The sequence below is a fragment of the Taeniopygia guttata genome, chromosome 3 (assembly GCF_048771995.1).
Source record: "Taeniopygia guttata chromosome 3, bTaeGut7.mat, whole genome shotgun sequence".
NCBI classification, from domain to species: Eukaryota; Metazoa; Chordata; class Aves; order Passeriformes; family Estrildidae; genus Taeniopygia; species Taeniopygia guttata.
In genome coordinates, this window is record NC_133027.1 from 19924532 (window position 1) to 19948841 (window position 24310).

The 24310-nt window shown below is 40.0% G+C and overlaps 1 protein-coding gene across 3 annotated transcripts in view; it reads left to right on the plus strand.

Moving 5' to 3' along the window:
* Positions 1-24260, plus strand: part of EIPR1 (EARP complex and GARP complex interacting protein 1) — a 229024-nt gene extending 204764 nt beyond the window's left edge. For all 3 annotated transcript variants that reach the window (XR_012054672.1, XR_012054671.1, XM_072926024.1), the window contains one exon: positions 1-24260. This exon is cut by the window's left edge. The gene's annotated coding sequence lies outside the window, so the exon portion shown is untranslated.
* The last annotated feature ends 50 nt before the right edge of the window (positions 24261-24310 follow it).

Genomic DNA, 24310 nt, shown 5'->3' on the forward strand with positions numbered 1-24310 from the left:
ACTTGTACCCTGACTCCTCCCCAGGACCATCAGTGCAATCTGGTTGCCCACAGGCCTGGCCTGAACAGCAGAGAGAAGAGACCCCCGGACTGCTCTGCTGCCCAGCAACTCTTCATGCCTCAAGCTGCTAAATGGTGAGCTATTCACCTGGCTTGGGCATGGTCCAGTGGGTGCTGGCAGGGTCAGAAAGACTGGGAAGATGGCAGCTGAAAGCAGTAGGATGTGCTGTTTCTACCTCTCTGCTAGTACAGTGTGGGATCCCACAAGTGGACACAGGTCTGTGAGACTAAGTGTGAATATCATGAAGGAGCTGAACGGCTGAACTAAAATTATGTGTTTGAATGTTATTTTGTTAGTCAAACACTTTTTCTCAAAAGAAATAGGATTTTCTCTGGAAGCCAAGGCAAAGCTTGATTGAGTAGTGCATTTATACTGTTTAACTGGTTAGTCTTAGCAGTCTCACAGGACATATTTTTAATTTCCTGCCCAAAATGCCTGTGTGATGTGCAGCATGTTTTTAAGCAGATGTTTTCACAGAAGATGCACTGGTGCTCCTACAATGAGCATATATCTGATTTGCAAAGTACCCTGAGATGCCCTACATTCCCTATGGGAAATATTGTCTATGGCTTGCATTTCTCTAAGGTTGGTTGATTCCTTAAAAATCCTGGGATGTTCTATATAATGATTTTGTAGTAATGACTTCTGGTTTTCATAATTTTTTTGTATGTCAGTTAATTCTGGCCTTGTGACAGGTCAGTTCTTTCACACCAGAGTTCTCCATCATTGGCTTGACACACAAGCATTGACTCTGCTTTTTAAAAAGTGTCTAAAACACCATACATAATTATTTTTCAAAGTCATACAGTCATTTTTCTGCTATGAAAAGAGCCTAAGAATTTTGCTTACTGTAGGCAAAAGGCATAATTATCAGAATGAAATGTTCAGAGTTTTTGTATAATAATTTCTTTTTTCTTATTATTTTTGTGAGCAGGAAAAAATCCCCACAACATCACTTTAAAAATCATCCATTTTCAGTTTTGAACTACTATTCATGAATCAGAAGGAACATGTTATGGTGAAGTGTTGATAAACATTGTACATGTTCTGCTGGCTGCATTTAACAGTACAGCTGATTTTTCTTAAATTTGGGGAGAAAACTTCAGGTTTTATAACTATATTTTTATGGACAATTATTTGTTCTTTCAGTATTATGCACTTTCATTGGAAGTGCGACATCGAGTCACACCACATCCAAATTTAAACCTGGATGTGAAAGAGTTTCTGGTGGAGCTCTGAACAGGATCCTGGAGCTCTCATTTCTCATTGACAACACACTACACTGGACTACAATCAGTTTTGCTACCTTTAGTATGCATTCCACATCCTCATGATGGCTTGGCATCTCTGATACGATAGCGTAAATCTTCCAAGCAAATATTTATGTGAGAAACGAGCAATTTAACTGCAGAGCAATAGTAGTTTGGGTTTCTATTTCCTTAGAAAAACAAGGACCAAACTCTTACCAGATTAAATAAAAACCCACTTTCTTTGGGTTTATGCTGTTGTCTGCAAAGAATTCATACAGTGATTTGGCCTGCTTTCTGAATCATGAGCTTCTTTGAAGTTTACATATTGTTCCTGTTCCACCCTCCTCTCAGTTAAGTTGAAACTTGATTTTCGTGATGTCTTTCATCTTCCTGAACAAATAGCAGTTGCTTCTGTTGTTCTCTGTAGTTTTCCCACCTGACTTCGCTCTGTCTTGAGCAGCTGAGAAAACTAGATATGCCATTTCTGATTCAGCAGGGGTCTCATTTTCACTGTACTCACCCGTTTCCCTTAGTTCTTCTGTAAACAAAAACTTCTTTTGCCCTGTCTTCCCTTATGGCATTCTGTGTTAAAGACTCTAATTCTTCTTTCATTTGCAATATGATATACCATATCTGCAGTAATTTCATAGTGTCTCCAATACCTGGAGGCAACTTCAATATAAACTTTGTAGCTAGCATATCTCTTTGCTGTGCTGCTCTTTAACTTCCCATTGTCTTCTGGGACACATAGAGGCCTCTTTCTGCAGTCACTCCATTGTCACACCCTTCTCTCTTTGACTTTGCAGCAAGAATTCCCATTTATTCTGCTGGAAAAATGGAGTCCTTACTACAATGGATATTGCAACAGCTGCTCTTTTGGTTCAAAATTCCACAGACCCATGAGAAAAGCAAATTTGTTTATGTGTATGCTAAACAACTACTGCAACAAGTGCCACACATTTCACGAAATGTGATGTCAAGGTGCATAAAGGCTTTCAGAGGTGGATACTTATTAGTACTAGAGGCTGAACAACCCAAGCTGCAAGTTTGCTTCTATCACTGTTTCTTCTTCCTGTACCAAGTGCTCTGCACTGAAGCTGAATGCACTCAAAGGTCCAGCAGTAGTGCCTGTGGGCTTTTCTGTCCTGCTTGGGGGAAACTAGGGCATTATATTTGTTTAGCCTCTCTTAGCTAAGCCTAACCTCTAAAATCACAAATAAAATGTATGAGAAAATTAGCAAAGTATTTATTCCATTTGTGATATTCACCTGGCCCTGTGATTCTGCTCTCCCCTTCACATACTGCATAGTGCCTCATTTTGGAAAGTGAACTTCACAGGGAAATGTATCCTGGTATCTAGAAGAGAGTCAAGAGTAGAGAAGGTCACAATCCCATCTATTTCTTTGACACCACTGCCAAGACCACACTACACCACGACTTAGTGGTGCAAAGTTGTTTTTATACAAAAACTATTATGCAATAATAGTTTTTATATCATTCCTTGACCATGCAAGAGTCCAAAGCTTTTAAAGATAAATGTTATCCTGAAATGAAGCTTTATAGTCAGTTGTTTTAAAGATCTTATCATTATCAAAAATATTGTAAATTATGATTTCTCTGTTAGTCTTTTGGATAGTTAATAGAATAAAATTTTCACGGGATAGATTCTTTCACCTTTTGGGGGTCCTGAAAACAACAAACAGGAATTGCTTTATTCTGTGCAGACTTGCAGTCATCTCCAGACAAAAATACAGTAAAGATTTACCATTTATGTATAATTTTTAAAGAAAGAACATTATGGCAAATGTCATTGCAGCAGAACTGCAAGGGGTCCTTTGGTGAGCAGATGTAAATTTCTGGTTGGAAAGCGATGAGGATAGCCGAGCAGTCTCCCAAAACTGCAGCATGGGATTGTCAGTGTTTCTGAGCTCATTGCATCTTGTGTCCTCCAGCATCATGCTGCTGTTTCTACTCAGCTCTGACTCAGAAAGGAGAATGTCACCTTCTGAGTCACGGGTGTCCTCTGTCATCTTGGGTTTCACTGGAAATTTTTAATGCATGCAGAGGTGTAAGGTGGAGTCAGACCAGCTTGTACTGTAACACAGAGGGACCACAGTAAGTCCCAATTGCTTTGTGAATAAGCCTAATGCACAATTTACCAGGCAGAAGCAGGACTGGACTGTGTCTGCAAGGCTCCCCTTTCAAAGAAGACCTCTCTACAGCCTGGGCCACTGTCCCCACACTCTCCAACTTTTCTCTTAAGGACCTGGGCTACTAGCTTTAATTTAGGTGGAGTAGAACATATTGCTGCTCAGCAACTCACTGAAAGCTGTGATCTACTGTCATTATTTCATTTCAGTGCCTCATCGGCTCCTGATGTGCTGGCTGATACATTAATAATGTTTTTCACATGCATTTTTCACTCCCAGGCTTCATGCAAATGTTATGGGGACTGCAGCTGGTTTGCAAACCAGGTAGAAAGGCTGAGGCTGAGCTTTGCAAGCAGACACAGCTGCAAAAAGGATTTAAAAGGATTTAATCTTGGCCACAGGCAAAAACCATGGCTGTTAGTTTAGACATGTAAAAGGTCAGTGCTTTTGAGGTGAAGGCAATGGCCAAATGACAAGTCGTGAATGTGTCAGAGAGGAGTCCTAGGGAACTTAGAGACTTGTATGCATTGGCTGCTTAAACCCAAGGCCACTTGATAATGTAAATTCACTCATTTTACCACTTTGAACAGGAAGTGTTGTTTTATAAAATACTAAATTTTAATCATTTGACCTAAAATCTTTCTCACTGTCAATGAATGATGGATTTAGTGGATAATTACACTAATTTATTTACAATAAATTTCAAATTAAAATTATATACTGAGGAGAGACTTGATTTAAAATCCTGTTGTTTTGTCCCTCGTTTGAAAACTTGTTTGCAATTAGTCAAGCTGTCAGGTAGCCAGGGAATGTGTTTATTTATTTATTTATTTTTATTGAGGAGTTGTGGGGGAAGGAAAGCTATTTCTGTAAGCAGGTGGGAACGCCTCTGGTAATCGTTTTGTGCAGAATGTTTCAGATCATAGTTCACCATGAGATAACTCTTACATTTTGCTTTAGTATGTTTTTTCCAATGGTACTAGTGTTAATCACAGGTCATTTAGTAGCTGCAAGTCCTTTTAGAAGGAATCAGGGGCCTGAAAGTAGATGCAATCTTTAAATCCTGCCTCTCATCCTTCCCTCCCCAGAGCTGTGAGCATGGAGTTTACTTCTTCATGTCCTTGGGACTCAGCTGGGGCTGATGCTGAGCAGGGGCTGTGTGTTGTGCCAGGGCCAGAGCTGCATAGCAAGGTGTGATCCTGCAGTCCTTGCCTAACAAGCCTCTTGGCCACAACATTTACCCAGAGAGTTAGAAGATTAGATTAACTCTTTTATTTTCCAGGAAAGCACTCTTCCTGCTCATTAGGGCTGCACCAGCAGCAGGGACCAGAACAGGAAGATTCCAAGGGAAAGTAAGACTTACCTCACAAGCAAGAAGCTCGCTTGTCTTGCATGAAGGGTCTTGTTGTATTTCATTGCCTGTTGATATATGACTGCTAATATCATTCACTCCATGCACAAATACAGAAGTCATTCTGGGAAGGGCACAGCAATCTCTCCCACTGTGGCTTTACTACAGAGGTACTCTTTTCTCTGCCTCAGCCCCTTCCTTGTTACTAAGAATTGTTTTTTCCAAAATTTTTGTTACCAGAATTGTTTTTTCTCCTTTTTTAACACCCTGTTCATTTTCATATTATATCTGCCCCTGGCTGAGAGATCACTTTATAGTACACTTTTGTATAGCAGTCTGGAGTAAAATTTAAGCTATAAATTTTAAAAAGCACAAAAATCATAGGGATGTTTTATGACATGGTCAAATAATCACTGTCCACAGTGTTAGAAATGTTATTGTCCTGTGTTTTCTGCTGCTGCCCCTAAAAGTCAGAAAAGCTGGGTTTATTTTCAGGTGGTTCCGAATCCATCTGGTGCCAGCAGGGTTAAGTTGGACCAGGAATGCAAAACATGTTGAAGCATGCAGAAGCCTTTATGGGTCAGGACTGCCTTCTAGAACACCAGGGCGTATATGATATTATGAAAGGGTTATCAATTAATGTAAGGCTCTTCAGTTCTGGAAAAGAGATGAAAACATGTAAATAAGTCAACATACAAGTGAAAAGAAGGGAGAGAGAAGATGGATTTACACCCTGCTGAATTCTTATTGTACAGCAATCTGTAAGGTAACAAATAGAAAAAAAGTCATGGACTTTCATTGTCCTTATAACATTAATGAGAAAATGCTGATAGCAGTTGCAATGGTTTTAAATTTGCAGCCAGTCACTTAGAAGAGGGTTCTGTAAGCTTGCTTAGTCTTAGTAACAGAAATTGCTTTTTCTTACTGCATATCAACAGAAAAGGAGCTATAGATATATTCCCTGGCAAAATCATCCCATTGAAGGCAAGATATCTTTCTGAATTGCAGAATGGCCTCCTTAAAGTAAATGGGCCATTAGTGATTGAATTCAATCATCCAGATGATAGCTCTAGCTGGCATGGGGGCTGAGTGCATTGACAGATTTTACTCCATGTCATGGCAGTCATCAAGAGCCCTCCAGAGATAAAGAAGGAGGTGCTTGCTGGGTCACCCTGAGAGATGGCTGCATCATGCATAGGTATGTGCTAGCTGGGATGTTGTTAGTAGGTGTGATGCTGCAGCATGTTGGCTTTCCTGCACATCACAGCAGCCATGAGGGATCTGCCTACAAATGGGCAGTGGGGAGGAGAGAAGCCATCTCCTGTGTAACTGCACTTTTGTGGTTATCTCAGTCCTCTGAGGGTCAGCCACCTCTGAATGGGCAGTGACTGCAGCATGGGGATGGAGGTCATGATGGCCTGAGCTCTTCCTTCAACCCTTGGTGCTTTGTAAACCTGTACCTGGAGCATCAATCACAGCAGAACCACGTGTCTGCGCCATGATCACTTCCTGGGACACAGCTGCCTGTTTATTTTTATTGCTTTGCTTGTCTGCAGAGTCTGGATTAATTGACACAGTCAAAAAAAAAAAAAACCCAAACTACACCTTTTCATAGAATGGTCATTTTGATTTAAACCCAGCCACTTAGCCACTTACCTGGCAGGCAGGTCTAGAAGGACAGGAGAGACTGAGAGAGCAGCAGCAATCAAGAGGACCTGTGGGGAGCAAAGCAGCCCCAGTCAGTGCCCTCCTACCTCCAGGTTATTTCATCAGCCCTAGACTAGCAGCAGAGAGGTTATTTTGTCTACCTGGAAACATGGATTGATGTGCCTCGAGGGATGTGCTACAGGAGAGAAGTTTGAGATTACTTACCTCTGACTGTTTCTGTGATAAAATGCTGCAGAATCAGAATTTCTACTGACTAAAAAACATGATAATTCAAGAAATCTGCTGGACAGTTTCAAAAAAATTCATATGGTTATCTGTGTATGAAGAGGGGCGACTGACTTTATAAGGAAAGCCTGGAATTAAAACCTGCTAGGAACCAAATCCACTTGCTACCTACATAGTAGACACAGATACACACACTGATATTTGTTCTGCCTGAAGGGTAAACACAAGGCTCTCATCTCTGGAATGTGCAAATCTTAAAACTAGTAAGTTAGTGGAGGAGATGCTGGGTAACCAACACGTAAACAGTGCTATTGGCATCCTAAATTCACATTTTATAGCTGTGATATTAACGTAAGTGGGCTACAAACAAAATCAGAGCTTGTGTTACTGTGATAGTGACAGTTTCGTATTATATGTTTTCTTCAATTTAAATACACAGGCCAGCTGTACTTCCCAGTCAATTCCTATGTATTTTCTAATTTGATAATGAAATTATTCAGTTGACTAAATAATAAGAATTTTCCTAAAATATGTTATTATATCTCTCTTGCTTGACAGTGCTTATTTAAATAGCCATAGACTTTTGGATCCAACAGATTTGGAAAAGAAGAGCTGGCCATGAGAAGCTACCATTTCACCCCAAAAATCTTCAGGTTATCTTTGTAGGCAACAATTGGCCCTGTGTGGACAATAACTACTCTACAGATGTAGCTCTGCATTGTCCTCTTAGGAAGCCTCCCTCCCTAGGTGCGATTGTAAGTTAACATGCTGCTGTAAAATCTGGCTTGGCCTGCCAGGTCTTTGATTAGAAACAACCTGAAGGATTGAGCTGGATCAATAAAGTCAGTTTTAATTAGGGTGTAATAGTGAGTGTCAAAAGCTGCCAGACTCTGACTCAAACAGAATAAGAAAGGATCAGGAGCTACCCTCAAAGGTGAGTAAAAAAGTGAGTATGTAGTAGATGGGCATTTTGAGAGAAATGAGAACGTCATTGTTAAGGTTTAGGAAAGCCAAACAGCAGGAAATTCAGCAGCACGCTGTCTGGGATCTTGGCATAAAAATGACAATAAGCATTTTCCCAAGTTGTTTTGTAGATGCTGAGCATATTACTGGTGAAATCAGTAGCACCTCAGCCTGGGTCCTTTTCTTGGTGCAGAGTGGCTGCCTTCAGGTTATATTAATCTAAAAAGACATGAGATAGCACCAGAACATGAACTGAATTTTGATAAGTGTTTGCTTTTAAAAGGTTATACAGGATTTGATTGCAATCAGCAGCTCAGGGTATGCTAGTCATTTTCAGACTCTTTCCATATGCTTTGATATTTGGCTGTAGGTACTTGCATAGTCAGAATTTTAGTAAGTAATTCAGATGTTCATACACAACTTTTAAGGGCCTGATTTCAGTCCATCTCCTTGATTAAAGTTCAGGTATTTCACTAGTCATTAACCCAGTTCTCTAGTAATGCCAAAGCTTTGCCTTTTGGCATATTTCTCTGGCTGTGATATGGCTTTTCTGATAGAAAGTTCTTGCAACCCTTTGTAAAATATATGTTGAAATATTAACCCATATTTAATTTTTGCTCTGTTGATACAGAATCTGTCGCAAGTGCACTTGGAATATTATTTCTTTTAACAAATACTTTAATTTCTTTTAATGATAAAGCTTTTATTCTACAAGGCAGTATTGGGACCTTATTTACCTTATGTTCTCTTGTCCATTAAAGTTCTGCCAGAATAAACCAAATCTTTATTTGCCATTATTAGTAAGTATTTGGGAATTAGATCAGCGTTTGGGTGCTTGCCCCTGATAAGAAAATAAGTAGATAATTATTATAATTAATCAAAAGGCAAATTCCTTCAAGAGGTTGGGAATTTTGTTATCTTACTTTACAAAAGGTAAGAGAAATTGAGCAACCAGATGGGCTCCCAGCCAAATGGTTATCGTATTAAAACCACATGGGTCAAATTGCCTAATCATTTTATATTCAAACATACATGCAGAATAAACATTTTCCAGTTTACAGGAAAATGTAATGTCTTAAATTTCTCAGAATAGTCTGTATTTATCCATTTTCATGTAGGTGGTGTTTTATGATATATTTTTATATTTGACTGTGGACACGTGTCTTCATTAGCTGCAGCCATGTTGCCTTAAAGAAGTTCTTGATCTTTAGCTTATTCTCAGGCACTTATCGCTGCTGCTCTTTTGGAGACTGAAACTTCCAATCTGCTGGTAGAGCTACTTGTGAAACTCTACCCATTTCAGCCAAACTAGGTTAGCAAAGATCTAATATTTACACTATGACAAGTCTAATGAATTAGATTACCTTGAAGGGAGAAGCAAAGCAACTGTATTGCAAATATCCATCTGTCCCCGCCTTGCCAAAAATTTCTGAAGCCCTCCACCAGACCAGACAGAGAGCCTGAAGAGTCAAGTTTTGTGAAATTCTGTGGCCAGATATCAATTAATTTATAATCTCCTTTTTTTTTTCTCTGCTGACTTGCAAGAAAAAGAAAAGTTTAACAGTATGGTTAAGTGAAATATGAATAACACTTTTTCACATATACAGGGTGAAGGGGTAAACATAAACACGTGAACCACATAATGGGATAAGAGCAAATGGAAAAAGCGTCACATAAGCTTAACTCCATCAAATTAGTCTCTGGTAACAACAATAAGCCAGGTAAAATAGTAACAGGTAAAATAACAACGTTTTCCCCAGAACAGGAGGAGCAGAAGGAGAATTACCACCCATTTTTGCAGATGAAAAAATATGTTTTCTTCTTGGGAAAAAAAAATATAGCAAAGGAAAAGTCAATAGTAGGAAAAGTAGCATCAGTAAGAATGCTTGAAACAAGAGCTCTACCCAGGAAGTTAACAATGTGAAATGCATTGTATCATGTGCTTAAACTTTTCAGAGGGCTGCAGAAGCCTGCCTATGGGGGCTCACCACTGCACAAGGCCTTGGAGGTTTTTCCATCTGTAATATGTTCTGAGTTTTCCCTCTAAATTTTTTAACAATTAGCATAGCAGGGAAAAATGGCAGCAAGAAGATGTAGCATGGCAGGTGACATTTATAATTTTTTCATTCTGAATGATAATGGCAAAGGGCTAAATCCTGCACCTTTTCACGCCATGTTCTGTATCCCATTGGAGTAATTTCAGAATTATTAATGAAATTTCATTCTTTTACAATTTAGCAGAACTCATTTTGTGGGGTTAGCAAAGCAGAGTAAAGGTCAACAGAGTTTTTGAGAGGAAGGGAAGAGTAGACTGAGAAACTACAGGGTAGGGACAAAAGCAAACAAGCAAGCAAATCAGACTAGGACCAAGAGTAACCTCAGTGCAATGCAAACTGGAGAAACCCAGCACAAACAAAATGGACAAGAAATCCAGTGCTCTGTGACAGGCCACTTCACTCACTGAATATAGCATATTTTAGGTTAGTTCCCTGTAATTATAATTATTATTTCATGGCAGGTAACTAACTTTGATCCTGCATTAAGTGTTTTGTGTAATGTTACACTGTTATAGCAATATGCATGTGCTTTATAAAGTTTTATGCATTCATCAAGATTTCACCCAGGTGAGGGGATGGACAGGAGGTGTGGGCCAGGTGCTTGCTGAGATCAGACTTTTGTAGTCAGGATGGGAGCTGTTGAGCTCAGGGGCAGGGAAGACGCAATCAGAGGGTGACAACTGGGCAAGTTGGTGGAGGCCACCATGATACTGTGGAAACGGGAAGTACAGGAAAACTATGGAGAAGGGGAAATTTATGAACAAACTGCTGCAGTAGAGCCCACCACTGCAGGACTCTTTGGGTGAAATTGTGGCTCTTTTGAAGACATGGAATTTACCCTTGGATTTAATGTAACAAGAGTGCCCCCCTTTCTTATTGACACTACTTTGTTTGACTGCTAAAAGAGAAGCACTGTTAAGTTTTGCTAAATTTTGTATTTATATTTTTCAAATCTTCAATAAATTATAAAAAAAGACCTTTTTTTAATTGAAAGCACATTAAATTGTTGAGTGAATATGTATGGTTCACACCCTTTATGAAAACTAAGCACTGAAAAACAAAGAAACAAGTATAATAAATTCTTATACTTTGCCCATTTAAAAGAAATTAATTACTCCTATAAAGTGCAAAAGCATTAATTCTCCATTGCAAAAAATATTTGCTGTGTCATAACCACTAGGTTTTAGTATATAATTTTCATTTTGCCATCTAATATTTTTAAGTGACAACATTGATAAGGAAGCCTCCATTAGTAAGCTTTGTTTAAATAATTTCATTCTTTCAGACTGACTCTTAATCTTTAATTAACAGGAAGACCTTGATAACAGAATGGGTCAGGTCATTGGCAAGAATAGGTAGAAACCAGGTATTCCAACTGAGAATCATTTTTTGTCACTTACACTGTCCTTTTTTAACTAGAAGTTTTCAGAAATAAGAGAAGCTAATCTTGAAGTAATAGGCAGCTTGTTTCAAGAGATTATTGGAATTGGCTGTTTTTCCTTCTATCTGAGCTAAGAATTTTGATACCCAGGGTTATATCAAAACATAGCCGTCTTGAGTATGAATGTATGTCTGTAATGCTGTGATTACCTGTAAGACCCCCACATTTTTGTCTTATTTGTCTGACAAATCCCTCTCCTAACTGAGGAAAAACAAAATTATGCAAGATCTTAACTGTCACTTAAATCTAAATTTCTCATTTTTGTGGTTACTAACGGGAACAGAATGTTGTTTGTTTAAACAAATCCCTAGAGACTGAGATAAAATGCTTCCAAAAGGATATGGATTGCTCCTGTTAATCTCAATGGCATCTTAACTGTGATATAAAGTAAATTGAGTTTTGCTGTTTAGCCTTTCTTATATAAGAAGAAAGTTAAAAAGTGCCTATCAACCAGATTGATAGGGATAAAGTGAAAAATGAACAAATGAGTAAGACAATTGTGCCACTACCTGTGGAACTTGTCTACACATGGTTTCAGCACACGAGAGAGGAATAAAGAACACAGGAGGATTAAAAATCGAAGTACACATATAAAAAAGAAAAGTCACCACTGACCTAAATGTGAGACAGAAAAATATAAATCACATAATTATCCAGTACAAAGGCTTTACATTTTTTCTCAGGTTCTTTGGATTCTTGAAGTATTAGCTAAGGTCAATACAGGTTGAGAACACCTGTAAATGAAAATTCAAACTATACTCCTAAAATTAAGAGAACTAAAGGAAATGGAGGTTAACCTATCGCAATATTTAAATACAAAAAAATTCTGATGACAGCCTTTAACTCCCAGAATTTCTTAACTGAAAGGTGAACAAGTATCTTCACAGAACCAAATAACTACTCGGTCTTTAAGGTGGAATTTGCTTAGTAAGCTTGACTACATAATTGTTGTCCAGAATGATTTCTCATTTGTAATCTTTGCCAATAGTTTTTGATTAAAATCCTGTGGACCTTATTAACAAGAGAAAATTATGTCAGCTTTTCCACTTTAGGAAAATTATAAAGCTCATGGGTAAAATAAAATGAAAACTTTCCAGATTAAAGAAAGGATCTTTTTAATGTGCACAGTTTGTGTATTAGGAAAAGGTTCTTCACCCAGAGGGTGGCTGGGCAGTAGAACAGGTTCCCCAGAAAAGTGGTCACAGCATCAGCCTGAGAGAGATCAAAAGCTTTTGGACAATACTCTCAGGCAATTGGTGTGACTCTTGGGACTGACTTGTGCTAGACCAGGAGGCAGACTTTAATGATCCTTGTGGGTCCCTTCCAATGGATGATATTCTGTGGTTCTGTGATTTTATGATTCATTCAAACCTGACGACATAAAATTACCAAGGCAATGACACTTTCCTGCAATTAAGATCTTGAGATCTTAATCCAGATTATCTGTTTGTACTGCTAGTAAGGTAATAAAATATTTAATAAAACTTATTAAAAATAAAATTAGCCATATCATGAAGTAATTTATTGAAATATTCTCCTGTGGGCCCCACCCTTGTGCACAACTTCACTCATGGATAGGTCTTCTCAGATTGTGTACCTACTTGTGTCACAAAATACATTAAAAAGTGAATAAAAAGAATCTTGAGACTACAGAAAGCCCATGATATCTCCAGGTTTCCAAAACATATGGAAGCTACAATCCTTTGTACTTTACCTCTACCCTCGGGACTGATATTTCATTAATGCAACAGGACTTGTATAGCACTGTATTTTATGTTACAAGAGTATCATTTTGCATAATTCGAATGAAAAGATACATCTTTGTATCACATGTATTGAAATTTACAGGACTGCTTCATTTTGGAAAGACCTCAGAAATAACCTGGAAGTAGTGAGATGGAGGACAACACCGAGCTTACTCATCAATAACTTCTGACCATCCACCTCTAATAATGAAATTCAACATGCTGAATTAAGTGCCCAGCTCCCCAGGGCTGAGACATTACAGTTCTCTGGAAGCTGATAGGCAATAGATGAATATAAATATTTCCTTCACTTCAATGAAAGCTACTTCTACACACAGTGGAAGTGGCAAAGAGAAGGTCTCTGAACCTGGTTCCTAAATCAGGTTTTGGATGCAAATGTCTGTGGTGACTGTATAAGCCTGAAACCATTTATAAAGGAAAAAAATGAATGGCTTTGAAGATCTGCCACAGACACAGAATATTGTACTCCATAGATCCATATACTGCATACATAGATATATACAGCATACTTGTGTTTCATTTTGATCATTTCCCCAGAGGCTTTGACAACCCCCAGGATATTAATAATTCCACCCTAGGATTCAAAGAATTGGTATGAGATTCAATATTCCACCTTGGTCCTTTGAAATTGTTGCTCTACTATTTCCTAGATTTGGTTGCTTTTTCTTTTCTTCATTAACCCTTGGTCTGTGCTGAAGCATATCACTTCCACTGGCAATTCAATGCCAGAGGATTCCCCATTGTCAAAACTACTCATCTAAAGTAAATGGAAATCATTCCCCTCACATAGAATGTTTTTAAAACTAGAAATATTGATTATCATGGTTTCAAGATCGATGGAATAAGATAAAAGAACAGAGACTGAGAGAAAATCAGTCCTTGAGAAAAAATAATTTAATGCTCTGCATATTTGTTTTCAAAATATTCTGATCACCTCATATATATCAATAATTTTGAGAAATTTATTTCATTGCTTCTGAACTTTCCATTGTCAGCTCCTCAATGCATAGAACACAGAGGTCTAGAAACAAATGTGGTTTTCAAGGCAATCACAACATATAACCAACATGTTACAAATTTCTTTGTTTGCAGATTGAATTTTCTTCCTCCTCCCCAAATAATGACAACATTTATAAGGGTGATAAAGTGTTGCAAGGATAATTAGGAGTTCTTGTGACCTCAAAGCATCCTGCCTATATCGGCAATTAAGTCACCTTCCTTTTAGGCAATCAAGCACTTGTATCTGTTTTCATGGCCTTGAGACATACAATCTGTATGTCAGGGTCATTGAGAAGAGCTATAAAACATGTTCCTGTCCATCCTTTGGACTTGTGGTATTCTTGTGGAGGTGTGGGTAATTCAAGATGTCTTAGATATCTTCAGAAAAAGATGAAAATTCTCCACATCTTGTAGATTACATGCATCTAAAAACTCCTTTGCTAAGGACCCAAAACCTTCCCAGCACTTCAGTAGTTTTAAAACTGGAAATGCTCCTTCCTAGATCAGAAATGCTGAATACATCCCAGTGCTTGTTGCTGCACAGTTATGTTGCCCATTACACTGGCAGCGCAGCACGGCACAGAAAATGGGGAGCTGATCTTTACTACAGGGGTAAGATTGTAACAATATAACAGAATTAGGTGAACGTTTCAGCTCTAGATTGTCTTTGCTGGGCAGAACTATGTCATGTGAGCACTATTCTAGTAGTCTGGTGCTGCTTTTGCAATTTTGTGCCACAGCCCTGTGGATTAATTTACTCTAGCCCTAGAAATTTTAGTACTGAAGGAAATTCAGGCTGGTTTGGTAATGTCAGCTGCTAAAAATCACAGGTATTCAGTGAACTAGTTCATAAAACTCTGGTCTCATTTCAGGAGGTTGTGCCACCAGCATTTGACTTGTCACAGCAATGGGAATTCAGATCTGCTTGAGCTTGGCACCAGAACCAAGGCGGCTTTGTGTCTTGGAACAAAAGTGATGTCAAGGCAGGTGTCCTAGCTCTGCCTGTGGATGAGGTTGATCTTTGTTTTCCAGCAAGTAATTGTAAATATAATTGCAAAGGAGGTCTGTAAAAATACAACCCTCCCTTGCCCTAGCAAGATATGTATAACCACTTGCTGTTGAAGAAGGGGACATCCCAAACAACAACGTGCTCTGAGAAAAACAGATTGATCTATCCACGTATCCATACATGATTATTTATCCATATATATTTTTTCCCCCTCTGTGACCGTTATGCTCCAGGCAGCCATGGCACCTTTCTCTTCTAGGAGTGCTAACTATCCAATTTTCTCTGCATTAGGGTTAACAGCTTGCCTGTGAGCAGTTTTTGATCTTTCACAGGTGCTATCTACCCTTTACCTCTCAAGTTGCTCAGCTGATCAGCAATTTTGTGAGACCTTCTGAAGTCACTGAATACTTGAGAGCTCCTGTATTTTCCCTAGCTGGTTTTAAAATTTAAAAATAAATAAATAAATAAAAATTTTTCTTTTTTCCTTTTCTTCCCCTCGACTCTCTGATGGACAGGGCGTACGGATCAGAGAGGCAGCCGGGGAGCAGGTGGGGATGGAATGCAGTGCAGGACATGCTGGGGATGCCCCAGGGATGCTCTGGGGACGCGCTGGGGATGCGCAGGGGACGATGCATTGGCGATGCACAGGGCGCGCAGATCCGGCTGCGCAGAGCGCTGGGGCTCTGCCCTGCAGCGCCGGGCTGCCTGTCACTTCCAATGAGTCGCTGTGCAGCCGTGTCCGTGCCGGAGCAGCCTGGCCTGCAGGCGGCCTGGTGGCTGTCTGCAGAGCCGGGGCCGTGTGCCGGAATGGCAGCGCTTTGCATGCAGCCGGCGTGGGCTGGGGCTCCGGGCAGCCCTGCTCAGGTGGCTGCTGCACGGCGCTGGTGGCTGCAACACGTTTAGACACAGCACCTCTGTAATTTGTCTCGACGTGATATCATCTTTTGTCTCAGCAAACCGACCCTTTTATCTGTCTTAGTTCTGCTTTCTCCAGCTCTTTCTATTCCGTGCCAGCAGTGACAACGGGAAACAGCAGAGGCGGGAAGAAATAGCATATTCAGGTGGTGATAGCAGATATAATAACTGAATTCAGAATTATTCACTGTTTTGAAGTGTTTGTGGATCTCTTGTGGTGTTTTGTGGGGGTTTTTTTGGGGTTTTTTGGGTTTTGTTTTGTTTTGTTTTGTTTTGTTTTTGTTTTCCTTTTGGTTTGGCGGATTTCTTGTTTGGTTTGGTTTTGGGGTTTTTTTTGGTTTTGTTGTTTTTGGTTTTTTTTTTTTAGTTGAAGCATATGTCCACCTGTAAGGAATTGTGAGGAATTCAGCCAGTATTACCTGACTCTTCTAGCTTAATTCAGCTGATTGAAAATTACAGTGAATCTCACTTAGGAGATGCTATATAGGGGCTATATTATGGTTCCTTTTTTCAAGCAGCACTCTGCATAATAGTTGCTCCTTTAAATATTTGGGTTTAGTTCTCATTGTTGCTTTGTGCTTATAGCTAAAAATGCTGAGTCTGATGTAAGTGTGTCTGTTCCTGAAGGGGATTTGCTATCCCCTTCTGCTCATGCCCTGCTCAAGTACATCCTACTCTTCCCCAAAACAGGAGTCACTGGAGAGCAGCAGAGACTTACTGTCACACTGAGGAATTTCCTTTTTGCAGTAAGGACAATTTATTGTGTCCATGTCAATGCAAACATTGCAAAAATGCTTCCCTCTCCTGTTGACCCTGAGACACTATGTAGGAAATGAGAGGAGTTCAAGAAACTAAAAGAGGCTTTCATAATAGCAATTGAAAAGAGTTTTATTTAGCAACTAAATCATGTAACACAGTAGATAAATAAAGAGTAATGGAATACAGGTTTAGCATGGGAAATTAATGTGCAACAGTGCTAAAAATAAATCACCAATAATGTTAATGCTAAAACAAAAGAGAAGAAAAAAATTAAAAACAGAGGGAGAAACTGAAGATCAAAATTAAGATTATTTCAAAATATCTAAAAAGGAGTTGAATGTTTGAATGTTCACCTAACTTGTATTCAGAAAGAAAATTTCAAGGAAGTGTTGAACATGGAACGCTGATACCCTTTTTTGGTTATCTTGGTCAATAAACAGAAGTTTTCAATCTATACAAATCAGTTGGATATAATCAATCCCATGTTATCTCAGATAAAGACAGACAAAAAAAAAATTATCTTTGTTGGCTACTTGCCAAGCAAGTGGCTTCTTTTTACCCAAAGAAAGTCCCATTTAGTTTTTGTCTTGCACCTCTGACTTTTTCTCATCCTGTAACTTAGCTTAATGCTAAATTGACCTAAACTGCCTTTAATATTAGCTAATGTGTGTTAAGACATTATTCATATTCTTACCCTGTTATATTTCTTGTGTTTCTCATATGTGATATCCTATATTATCAGAAATTAAGTACTATACCTAGACCAGCTAAAAGTGAGGATTAAATGATAGCCCTTTGGTGTTCCACAGTGGTGATTTTAGGATTTAGGTTGGATGGTTAACAATAATCATCATCATCATCATCATCATCACAGATTTTTGTCACTTTAGTTTTGGTGTTTTTCCCTTCTCACTGTAATTGGTAGTTTGCAAATAGAATTTTAAAAGGAGTACCACAGGTTTTTGTGGCACATCCTTTCTTCTTTTTTATAGGGGATCTATGAGAAATGTCAAAGCAATTATCAGCAGGTTACAACAGTGTCAAGGAGGCGGTCTTGAATAGTTTATATAGACCTTTTTTCTTTCAACCATTCTACAATACAGTAGGGGCTGAAAATAATACGAAAATGGCTTGAATAAACATGATTAGTGTGATAAAAAAGTTATGAGTATTATATCACATATAAAACTGTTAAGGACCAGTATGTCCAAATACTCATTTCCAGGTCTTGGAGGGGAAAGCCTTTTTTCCCCCGCCTTTCTTCTCTCACTTTCTCTGTCTCTACTTGCTTATTTCCACTGTATCAGAGAAATTTGAATTTCCATTGTTAAGTTTTAGTAGTGTTTTTCAGCCTGTTTTCTAATCAGGGGATGAAATTCCGATTGTCTCTAGACAATGTTGTCCTTGGCTGCGTGATTGCCAGAGTCTAAAGCCAAATTGGAAATTATAGAAGAATAATATAAACTGGAAAAAATCCCATGTAATTCCTTCCCCCAAAAAGCTACATAGACATAGGGAAAAAAAATCATTGATGTTTGCAGATCTAAATGTAACTGAATCTTGTGCATCAATTTTATGTATTAATTTTAAATATTGCATGCACTTGTAAAAATTGAGGCTGATAGAGGAAAAATACCGTGCTGGTATTTTGGGATGAGAAAGCGTGTCTGAGTGGCAGCAGCAAGTGGGTCACGGGCAGGCAGAGTTCAATAAACAAAAGCATATGTGCCCTGCAGTGCCTCTTGCCTTTCCCTGGAGCAGAGTCTGGGAAGCGAAGCTTGGCGGCGCAGCGCGGGCCGGGAGCGCTCTCCTGACCTTTTCCAGAGCACAGAGCTGCTGGCAGCGGGCACCTCCCAGGCTCGGAGATGCCCTCTCGCACCGACTCCTGGCGCTGCTGAAAGGGGGAGGCGTGAGGACCAAGTGGGTCATCCCCAGCCCCTTCTCTGCAGGATGATGGGAAGGAGCTGCAGTTTTCCCCTCTATTCTGGTATGCTTCAGCTCTTCGGTGCCTTTTGGAAGGATTTGCCTGCATTTATTTAACAGTGACTCTCCTAAGGGAACTCCAGCTGGGGAGGAGCAAAGGTGCCGGCATCACCTGTCTCCAGGCTCCTGGCCTGGATGTGACAAGCATTTCTATACCTCTCCCGTGGCTACATTGCTAAAAGCTTTAAGAGTGATATATAAAACTATGTTCTGCCACCACACATTATAGCACATATTACATATATGGATTTGTATTGTGGACAGGATCATGGTGGAGATGATTTAATGAACAAAATACTCTGGTAAGGTACATGATAAATGCTATTTCTTCTGCACCTGCAATTTTTCACAAAAATACGTAAGCATTTTACTATATATACATTTTGTTAAACAAATAATAATGTCTTACTTGGCATATTTAAATTAATTCATTATCACTTTTCTTTCCCCTAATTCAGTTATGAACAAATACCAGTTCTTAAAGGTAGAGAAACCACTGGGTCCCCTGGTTTCCCATACAGCATGCGTCTAGAGGCTTCAGCCAAAAATTTCCATATCCAGCCTAAAACTAGAGCATCCTTTTGAGGAAGACAGCTTATTCAGAATTTTCAAGCAGTATAGATCCAGCATTGCTTATTTGCACTGTTACTGGGGGAGCTGCATTTCTATTCTGGCATTACCCAGTTTGCCTTCAGGCACTCTTGTTATGCCAAGCGTGGTAGAAAACACTTCTCCCTCACTTCCTAAAGGTTTCCATTAAATCTCTGTAAACCACGTGTCAACCAGTTTAATCTAATTGGCAGAACCATTTTAGTAGAAATTCGACTAATAGGTCTGTCCAATGAGTGTAGCTGAGTCCAAACAGTCTGGAGTATCAGGCTTGTCATTGTGTTGGTTTCTGGTGGTTCAGCAAGATGCTGAGGAGTCAGAGCTCAGCCTCTCAGTGCCCATCTGGCAGTGTCCAGTGCCCTCCTGGTCTGTCTGCCTTCCCCTAGCCCAGCTGTGCAGGGGTTTTATCAGGGGTTGAGGAGAGACACGGGGGTTGAGAAGAGACGTGTGCCCTTCCCTGCAGGAGAATATGCAGGGAAAGAGTTACTGGAGCTGAAGTGCTGTAACTCATTAACTGCCATAATTCAATTTATTTTGTGAGCTCTACTACAGTCTCTCCTGGGGAAAGGTGTGGTTTTAACCACGCTGCCGTTCTTTTGTAGACGCACAAATTGTAATTTAATATCCATCAATTGCCTGGTGTTAGATTCTTCAGTTACAATTACTTAACTGGATTAAATGAGTCCAAATGAAGAACCTCATCTCTATTGAGATGGTAATGCATTAAAAAACAACTTTTATCATGGTTAAGGTTAACTTAAATTTAAAAAATATTTTCCTTTAACGAAATGTGTTTATAGAAAAGATTGTGCAGAGGAATTTCTTGCCTATATACACGAGAATGTAAATGTTTTTTTATTACTAAAAAAGAAACCCAAACACCTAAAATGGAAAAAACACCTACGAATGAATGAACAAGTGCTAAGAACAAATGTCCATGAACTGCAGAACTGGTTTTTATGGCTCATTCTCCAACTATCTTTAATTTTCTCCCTGCTGGAAATCATACTGCCATAACAGTGCTGGCAAAAAGATCGCGTGTCAACGCTTCAGCTGCTGCGGGGAGTGTCTGGTGTGGGAGCTGTGATTCCCTGTCTCTCCCCATGCAAGCTGGGCTGGCTGAGGCACTCATGTCCTCCTTTCCTGCTTGCTCTGCTGCCAGAGAGGCAGCCTCTGCAAAAGGTGAAACACACAGCTGGGGGAACAGCCATGGGAACCATCATATTTCTTCTGTGAAAAACTTCCTTTCCTGTAGGCTGAAAACCATTTTCTGTAAGAAAATATTTTTTCCCTGCATATTTACATTAGATATTGTCCTGGCATATAAAGCTAGGGAAATTGCTAAATTAATTAACAAAAATTGGACTCCTAACAAGCAAAACTGCTTTTAGTTCCTGAACTCAAAACACTTAAACTATAATCAATATTTATGTTTCATCTAAAGTTTTGGTCACAGAGATCTCTGTTAAAGATTCTCCTAAGACATAGCTTTAAAAATATAGCTGAGAGAGGTGAATCCTCCCTGCCTCTATCACAAGTCAAATATGTTTTTTCAAATCAGAGCTCAATTAAACACTGCCATCTTATATATTATGATTAATGGTCACGGATCCATCTTCTTCTTTATTCTTTGAAGAAACAGATGGGCGTCATTTACTTCATGGCTTTTTCTGGCATGTTTTCTTCAAACTTTATCTAATGCTTCATTTTTATGCTGTGTAAAAAAACCTCAGTCTCCCTTCAGAGCAGTATTATTCTGACCATGGTATTGGGACTATGACAAAAGCTTTTTTCATCCTCTCCTATTCCCTCTATACTCTCTTCCACCCTCCTCCCCATTAGTGCTGAACTGCTCCACCCTCTCTGCCCCACTCCAAAAACTTGAGCTTTTCTAGTCATGCTGCTAGTATTTCTCTCATACTTTTGAATCCTCTAAACATGTGGTCCTTAACTTGTCCCGTGTTCAATGTCTCCCATTTTAGACCAAATCCTGACACTCTTTCTTATATAGGGCCTGTGGAGGAGATAAACACATTCTAACATGGCACAGTTTGTAATTCTGAAATTTTGTAATTCCAGCCGTCCTGAGCTGAGCCGTCCTGCCCACCTCGCCCAGCGGTGTTGTGCTGTGTTGGGTCACTGCTCACTGCCACGCAGCACCGGGGTCGGGATCACTGCCCGCCAGCCAGAGCTGCCCACAGTGGCTCTGCCCTGGGCAGTGCCAGTGGGATGCAGGATCAATGCCCTCATGGGCAGCATGGGCAGTGGCAGCAGTGGGAAACCCAGATTTTCTCAAGCCAGGGAAAAGATAGGAAGTGCAGTGGAGGCTGGGGGTACTTTGCTCTCTTATAGATGGTACATGCTTTCAAAATATTTATAATCTTGGGGGGAGGGGCTTGTTTTGTTATTTTGACAATAAATTAATATTGTGTGTATTTTTTTTTTTTAATTTTCCAATTTATTTGGAGATGTACATACAGCAGCAAGGTCAAATGCTGATAAAATCCCCAAAACTGGGGAACTTGTGTTTTGACTATTTTATTCATTGTAAGCTCAAGGTATTTGTTAATTCTGTCAGCCCTTTGACATTTTTCTCTTTCCAGGGTGTTGATTCACATTTTAATATACAGATAGGGATGTGACAGGCAATGGACAGATGGAGGTTTCCCACCTCAGGGGATGCAGGGTTGGATTTTTCAAAGGTGCTGGGGACTTCTCTTCTAAAACTATAACCCTCTTCAGGTGTCTCAAATCAAAGGACCACCAAAAACCTATTAATTTTTCTCTGTTTTTAATTAGGAGAAAATACACTTTAGCCTTTTCCAGCCTGTGAGATTTTGGCTGTTTCCCTTGTATGTCTTTCAAACTAAATGGCACAAGTCTGGGGTTGCTGCTACCAGCTGGAATCAGAATGACTTCTGGCAGCAATTTGCTGGTCGCTGAGGACTTGGGACATTTCCATGTAATCCTCCTAATCAGAGGAATGTGGCATTAATGACATAGCTTTTCTCTCTGAGTCAATGTGGAGGCTGACACTAGTTAATACAGGATAAGGTATCAAAGTCACCTGATAGAATAATATATTTAGAAAGAAAATTTCTTCTTAATTCCCATCAGTAAGCCTGAAGCAGAAGCACCCATATTCCTCTGTAGCTAAGGGACACAAAGGGGTGGCCCACTGCAGCAGGGAAAGCCCCCCTTGCTCCATCCAGGCTCATGCTCCTCATGCCCTTCCATGGGAATCCTACACACCAGAGATGGGGTGGCCTCTGGCCCCTGCAGGAGTCGTGGATGAGAGCCAGGCTGTGGGTGGCAGTGAAGAAGCTGTAATTCCCCTCTTTGAGACAGCTATAACAACATTTAAATATAAATATAAAATACAAATAACATGTAAATATAAATATAAAAGATAAATAACATTTGAATATAGTTAATCCCTTGAGATGTCATGATGGTTTTGGGTCAGATTTCATCTGCCACTGTACTTCACATTTGTCCACTGGTGGGATTCTATACAGGCACTTCCAGCCTTTATTATCCTCAGAGCTTTGTGTCAAATGCAAATATTGTTGTTAATTGCTATTTGCATTACAAGAGCAATTACATCTTGCTGTTCTTTAATTCTGGATTTATTGGTGAATATTTCCAACACTGATTTACCATAGAGGCTTTGCCAAGGTGAAAATTGACTATTTGTTTTGTTACTTTGCCAATGTCTAATCCAGAGCAATTCTTTGCCTCTTGCCCAATGACTACCCAATTTTCTTCATAGTGTCTATGAGGCTCGGAATTCCCAGTATTAGGAAAGAAACTCCATTACTTCATTCAGTCCCAAGACAGCAGTCCTTTGTTGATACATACAAAACTTGGATCTATGAGACATTTTGGGTAGCCTAATTCATTTCATCACATTGTTCATCATGGTTTGCCCTCATTAAATTTGCTCAGTGCCTCTTCTTTGGAACCACAGCTCACAATACCTTGCTGCCTTCATTATGTGTGAAAGGATGGAGTATCTACAAGTGTCCACATATGTAAGAACTTGCATATTGAATGAAATTGCTATTCTGGGTGTGTTGGCTTTGCACTGCATTGTTCTTGGTAGTTGGGGGTCCACAGAGGTCTGTAAGAAGCTTCCAGAAGCTTCTTCCACGCCCAGCAGAGCCAATCCCTGATGGCTCTGAGGATGGATAGGCTGCTGGCCAAGGCTGGGCCAATTAGAGATGATGGTAACACCTCTATGATACCATATTTAAGAAGAAAATCAAACCAAAATTTTTAGTACACTTTTCACTCCTGACAGAGGAGTAGGTGAGAACATGTGAAGCAGAACAACTCTGCAGACACCAAGGTCAATGCAGCAGGAGAGGGAGGAGATGGTTGAAGCTCTGGAGTCAAGATTCCTCTGCAGGCTGTGGTGATGACCATGGTGAAGCAGCTGTGCCCCTGCAGCCCATGGGCATCTATGGGGAATGCACAGATCCACCCTCAGCCTATGGGGATCCACAGGGGATGTAGAGATCCACCCACAGCCCATGAGGATCCACAGGGGATGCAGAGATCCACCCACAGCCCATGGGGATCCACAGGGGATGCAGAGATCCACCCTCAGCCTGTGGGGGAAATGCCCACACTGGAGCAGGTGGATGCCTGGAGGAGGCTGTGACCCTGTGAGAGACCCATGGAGAGGGGATTCTGCTCCCATGCTGGAGCAGCCTGTCCTTGTACGACTGCAGCCTGTGGAAGAGGGACTCACACTGCAGCAGATTTGGGAGGACTGCTGCTTGTGGGATGGTGTCACAAAAGAGAGGTTCATGAAGAACTGCCTTCTGTGGGAGAGACCCTGCAGTGCAGCAGGGGAACAGCTTCTCTCTCTGGGCAGCGAGAGGAGCCATGGGTGATGAACTGACCTGTAAACTCCTACTCCCTGTCTCCCTGCACTCTTGATGAGAAGGATGGAGGGGTTGGGATGGAATAAGGTGTTTTTAAGGGATTATTTTACTTCTTATCATCGTACTCTGATTTTGTTGCTAATAAATTCACTTAAATATGATATTTAGGAGAATGTTTTGCCCATGATGATATTTAATGAATGATCTCTCTTC